This window comes from Falco naumanni, chromosome 1 (genome assembly GCF_017639655.2).
Source record: "Falco naumanni isolate bFalNau1 chromosome 1, bFalNau1.pat, whole genome shotgun sequence".
Classification (NCBI taxonomy): Eukaryota; Metazoa; Chordata; class Aves; order Falconiformes; family Falconidae; genus Falco; species Falco naumanni.
The window spans coordinates 48,318,641-48,325,151 of record NC_054054.1 but is presented as its reverse complement, the minus strand read 5'-3'; positions in this window follow the sequence as shown (position 1 = coordinate 48,325,151).

Below are 6,511 nucleotides of genomic sequence, written 5' to 3'. Positions count from 1 at the left end.
AGGGGTGAATTTGTCACCAACAATACTGAAAAGGCAGAGAGGTTCTCAACACTTTATTCACCTCTGCCTTTACCAGTACTGTTGGACCCCAGGCCTTGGGAACATAAATTGGTTTGACACAAACACAGACCCGTGGTCAGTGAAGGAAGAGATAGTATGTAAATTATTATAGGAGCCTGACCCCTACAAATTGGTGGGCCTTAACATTATCCACTTGAGGGTGTTAGAGCTGGCTGATGTTATTGTGAGGCCACTCCCCATAATCTTTGAGAAGTTTTGGAGATCAGGGTACATCCCAGAAGACTGGAAGAAGGCTAATGTCACCCCCATCTACGAGAAGGGCTTAAAGGAGGATCCAGGAAATTATAGGCCCATCAGTCTTATTCCAGTCGATGGGAAAGCTATGGAATGAATCTTCCTGGGAACTATCATGAGTTAAATGAAGCATGTGATTGGGAAACACCAGCACAGATTCACAAAGGGCAAATCATGCTTGACAAACCTGATTGCCTTCTACGGCAAGGTAACCTGCTCAGTTCATGTGGGGCAAGTGGTGGACATTGTCTACCTGGTTTCCCACAAAAATACAGTTTCCCACAGCCGCCTCCTAGAGAAACTGGCATGTTACAGTCTAGACTGTGTGGTGGGTGGGGAACTGGCTGATAGGCTGCATCCAGAGACTGGTAGTAGATAGCTCCTTTCAACCTGGCAACCTGTCACAAGTGGGGTCCCCCAGGGATCAGTATTGGGCCCAATGCTTCTTATTATTTTCATAAGTGGTCTGGATGATGGGATCAAGCGTACCCTGATGTAGTTTGCTGATGATACCAAACTGAGCAGGGAAGCAGACACTTTGGAAGGGAGAGTCACCCTGCGAGAAGACCTGGCTAGCCTGGAAGAGTGCAACAAGGACAACTGTAAGGTCTTGCACCTGGGAAAACGTAATCCAGGAGTGCAGCATAGGCTGGGATCTACCTGGCTGGGAGAAGCTCTGTGGAAATGGACCTGGGGGTTCTGGTGGACGAGCTCAATATGACTGAACAGTGTGCTACTGAGGCAAAGAAAGCCAACAGGATGTGGAGTTGCATCAACAAGGGCATCACTGGTTAATAATAAGTCATTATCCCACTGTACTCAGTGCTTGTCAGGCCACACCTGGAATAGCGTGCTTGTGTTTGGTGCCTGCTGCACAAGAAAGATGTGGACAGGCCAGCGAGGGCCCAGAGAAGGGCCACAAAGATGCTGGGAGGACTGGGAAGCCTGCCGTGTGAGGAAAGGCTGAGAGCTGTGTTTGTTCAGCCTTGAGAAAAGAAGGCTTAGGGGACACCTTATCACCCTGTTCCAGTATTTAAAGTGTGGCTGGAAAGAAGGTGGAGACGCCCTTTTTACAAGCAGTCACATGGAAAAGATGAGGGGTAACGGGTACCATTTACTCCTGGAGAGATTCCAATTGGACACGAGGAAAATTTGGGGACAATCAGCTGTTGGAATAATCTCCCCAGGGAAGTGGTAGATTGCCCAGCATTGATTGCCAGCTTCCAAGATTCAGCTGGACAGGGTGCTGGGCCATCTTGTCTAGACCATACTTTTGTCGAGAAAGTTTGGTTCATAGGCTCATGGTTCTATGATTCAATGACATAACTTTCAACCAGGATCAAACTGAGATCTTACCTGTAGTAGTTAGTCAGCTCTAGACAACTGGATGTCATTCACTGCAGATGACCGGTCTGTTTTCCAGAGAACATACCTGAAAATATTCATCCTTATTAAAATGTGTTTCAATAAGACACCTTAAAATAAGGTGTAGGAGAATGAAAAATTTCCAACTAGAAACATTATGCATAGGAACAAAATTTCACCCCCAAAATGGCAATGTAATTTAAATGTTTCTGTTAAAACACTAAAAAAAATCAACACAGAAGTTTAATGATGTAGTCTCAAGCTTGCACACACAGGAAGTATGCTACCCATAAAATCAGGGGAAATAGACTAGCAATCTAGAGACCAGATGGTTAGTATTTACTTGCTGACATAACACCACCAAATGTTCCTAAATTCCTTTTTCAAATTTGCCTTTCACGTTATATTATCAGCATAGGAACTAATCTGCGAACATATACATACAGAGTTCAATAAATTTGTTCATTTGAGCAGTCCCTTTGACTTTAAAACAAGAGACTATTCACAGAACCAGCCTGTCAACTTAGGGTGAGTCTGCAGAGTTCTAAACTCTTTTTCCCTACACTGAATAGGGCAGATTAAGTCTGGAAAAATAACTAAAAAAATCTATATGTGGGTTTCTGCTGGTTTTGTACTTTACAAAAGAGAGAGCCATTTATGGAGAAAATCATAAAAGGCATTCCGTGTCCATAAGTATATTGCCTGTTTTTCTGGATATCTGTTAGATTTGGCAAGACATGAAATAAACTGAAATCTTAAAATGCTTCTCCAATTTGAAGTCAAGGAATAAAATAAAAAAAAGTTACAAAATATTTTAACCAGCAAACTGTTAATACCAATGTGAGAAAATGCTGTTTAATTATAATGGGATCATCCTGCAAATTACTTAAAGTCTCTAGTTTCTGAAAAATATTTTTGCTTCCAGATGTTTGTCCAGAGACTTATTTTTCTCTGGTGGGATAAAAGTGTTAGTACTTGCTGTATGCTGTTTCTAACTTGTCTAAGTTATCTGTAGGAGCTCTCTGTTCAAAATATACAGAATTCCACTAGTGTTAGCTCTTCATATTCATACTGTAACTTTTCTCCTTCAGCATTGCTTTTTCTTCCATTTTCACTTTCCTGTCTTCCTTCTCATCCCTGTCATTACTACCTTTGTTTGGAGGCATTTACTTAGCCCCTTTGCCCAACATTTTTTGCCATCTTTCCTTTCATCACAATCCACTTCTCCTTGATTGCTTGCATGTTTTGCAATGTCCCGTTTTCTCACCTGCCTCCTCAGGTTCCTTTTCATTCTATTTTCACATCACTTAAAAAGTCACCTGCCTCCAGGCAGTGAATTTCCTCCCCTATTTATTTTTTCCATTTGCACCATCTGTGTGTATGTGTGTAATACAGGTGCTTCATTTAGTGAAAGCGGTATAATACTGTGTTGACCCTGTTACTGCCCTGAAAATAAGAAATTTGTCTTCCTGTGCTACAGTTTACTTGTTGATCACACTTCTAGAAGCCACAAGGGAGTTCCTTTAATGTCATAGTTACAATGGTAAAGTTGAGTAACCCCTGATGTGCTCTCCTTGAATACTTACTACACCATATACCCCCTACTCATACAGACACAGAAGCAGTGTCCCAGCTTTGCAAAACTAGGAATTCTACCAAGCATTTTAATTCTAGGCAGGTCTTTCAAGTTACAATTAGTCTGAATATCTCAAACTTTCAAGTATCTTTACATGCAGCTAACTGTCCCATATAGATGAGAAATCTGTGCCTACCTTACAAACAAATGCAGAAAAATCCCTCAGCCTGTTTTTTTTCAAGTAAATGTTCAGTCTTTAAAACAAATGAAACAGCAGCAAAAAGAAACTATGGGTAGGTAGGGAATTTTCAACCTGTTTTCAAAAAGAGCTTTAGAAAACTTCTGTCATACATAAAACTAGTTATACTTGTCTACATCAGTGCTCTGTTCACTCCCTGCACAAAACCAGGGCTAGAATATAGATAATCTGGAAGCATGGGGATAAAGCCTTTTGTTAAAGAGATAAGGTTTAAAAATTTAACTTCTAATTTTAACTACTAAAAAAATGATGGTTTATGTAGAAATAAAATCTCACAACTTCCAGAAAACACCACTTCCTTGAATGCAGTTATGTAAGACAATGTTCAGAGTCTCATCTAGAATGTGGTATACCATTCTGGTCATTCATCTTTAAAAGAATGAACTCAAAGAGCAAAATCAGCAAAACAGTTATCAGAATAATCTCTACGTCATAAAAGAGTTTTATTCTCCTGAAAAAGGGCTGCATGGAACGCAACCTTTGGCGCTCAAGAGCAAACACTACAGAAAGCGGCAAAATCAGTGTTGGTACATAAAGAAATTGGTATAAATTGACCAGGAATAATCCTAGAAGCAATCTTCTAAATTGCATTTTATCCATCTGTAATGCAGCTCTTGTAATTCTGGGGACCAAACACTTAATTCATTATAAGATACAGGCCCACACATTTACAAAAGGGATTACATGACATGATTGCTTGTGGTTAAAAGCAAGGAATCAGTGGATTTCCTCCATTCCTGTGTTTCTACAGCTCTGGAATTATAATTCTCATAGCATGCAAGGAGAGGGACTACCTACTCTACAGCACAAAGTTCAAATATGCTGCCATTGTTATTGCTCATTAATTGGATTTAATTGCTTTAATGGTCAAGTAGATAATATCAGTAAATATTAATAGTTCCCACGGAGTCAGGGGAGACTTACTGTAACACAAGTTAAATTGTCAGGAAGCAGTACAACATGGGTATATCTGCCTACCCAAATCTGTGACACATCTACATTTGTAATGTGCAAAACCATGACAAAGCACACAACATATATTTCCCTCTCTCTTATATGTCTGTATGGCAATGCTCTTGCAGGTATTCTGATCACCTATATGACGTTAGGAACAGTCCTGCTTTTAACAGTAGTCCTGCAGGCAGCGATATAGTACGGTTTCATGATTCTCTTTCAGATATGACTAATTCAGTTTTACATACACAAAAGTATTGGGAATTTCACTTTTGCTAAATGTCAGCTATCACCCTATCGTTGCAGAATCAGACCAGACACTTGCCCTTTTTCCAATCACCTAATCACTGTAGCAAATGTGAAAGAAAGTTACTTCATTTATACCTCAGCAGCCACCATTTTCTGCAGGTTGAATCTTATACTACATTTGCATTATCCTGTTATCATCAATTAAACTCTATAGGAATGAGCCACATTTACATACTTAATCATTCTTAATTTTCATACCTGCAGGATCTTCTAAGAAATGTTTCTGCGTATTACTAATTTTCTTGGTGAATATAAAATTTATCCTGTTTACTAAGTATAATTACAGAGTAATTGGTTGTGTCGGGGTTTTAAAATAGTTTAACTAACATTAGCTTAAGCAACAATACATTAAATTACATAGGAAAATGCAAACACCTTCAAAAATAAAGTTTCAAGAGAGGATATTGTTTAATAGCAAGAATGGAGAATGGCCTGAATTCCTAATACTAACATTAATTCTGTACTTTCTGTACCTGAATGTAACCTTCAGTCTTGCAAATACAGTGAAAGCAGCAGAAATATGTTTTTCAAGGAGAACGCAAAAAGAAATGGTATGTAGGAAATTCAGCCGACGAACTTTTGATATTAAAGGTTATTTCAATGTCTTACTTCACTGAAGAACCAAGCACTTGCTGGTACTTACTTTACCGACTTAAATACAATCCTTCATGCCTCCGGCTCCCTCTTGTGGTGTATCGATGTTGATCGGCCTTACAGACCACACCTTAAAGCATCTAATTGCACACCGAAGCTGTGCCACCAGCAGATAAGAAAGTTTGCCAACGACACCAAGCTGAGTGGTGCAGTCAACCCGCTGGAGGGAAGGGATGCCATCCAGAGGGACTTTGACAGGCTTGAGAGGTGAGCCCGTGTGAACCTCGTGAAGTTCAGCAAAGATGGGTTGAGGCAATCCCAAGCACAAATACAAGCAGGGTGGAGAATGGGTTGAGAGAAATCCTGAAGAGAAGGACTTGGGTGTGTTGGTGGACAAAAAGCTCAACATGACCTGGCAATGTGTGCCTGCAGCCCAGAAAACCAACTGTATCCCGGGCCACATCAAAGCAAGTGTGGCCAGCGGGGAAAGGGAGATGATTCTGCCCCTCTGCTTTGCTCTGGTGAGACCCCACCTGGAGTGCTGCATCCAGCTGTGGGGCCCTCAGCACAGGAAAGACATGGATCTCCTCGAGTGAGTCCCAAGGAGGGCCACCAAGATGATCAGAGGGCTGGAGCACCTCTCCTGTGAGGAAAGGCTGAGAGAGTTGGGGTTGTTCAGCCTGGCTCCAAGGAGCCTTTATTGTGGCCTTCCAGTACCTGAAGGATGCCTACAAGAAAGCTGGAGAGAGACTGTTTACAAGGGCATGTAGTGATAGGACAAGGGATAATGGCTTTAAACTGAAAGAGGGTAGATTTATATTAAATATAAGGAAGAAATTATTTACCATGAGGGTGGTGAGGCACTGGAACAGATTGCCCGGAGAAGCTGTGGATGCCCCATCCCCGAAGTGTTCAAGGCCAGGCTGGATGGGGCTTGGAGGAACCAGGTCTAGTGGAAGGTGTCCCTGCCCATGGCAGGGGGTTGGAACTGGGTGATCTTGAAGGTCCCTTCCAACCCAAACCATTCTATGAATCTATGAAATACTACCATAGAGGTTTTGAATGTTCTTCATTACTTCCATCTCTATATTTCACACATCAGTACAGGATATCTTTACACTGCAATTAAGAATTAAAAA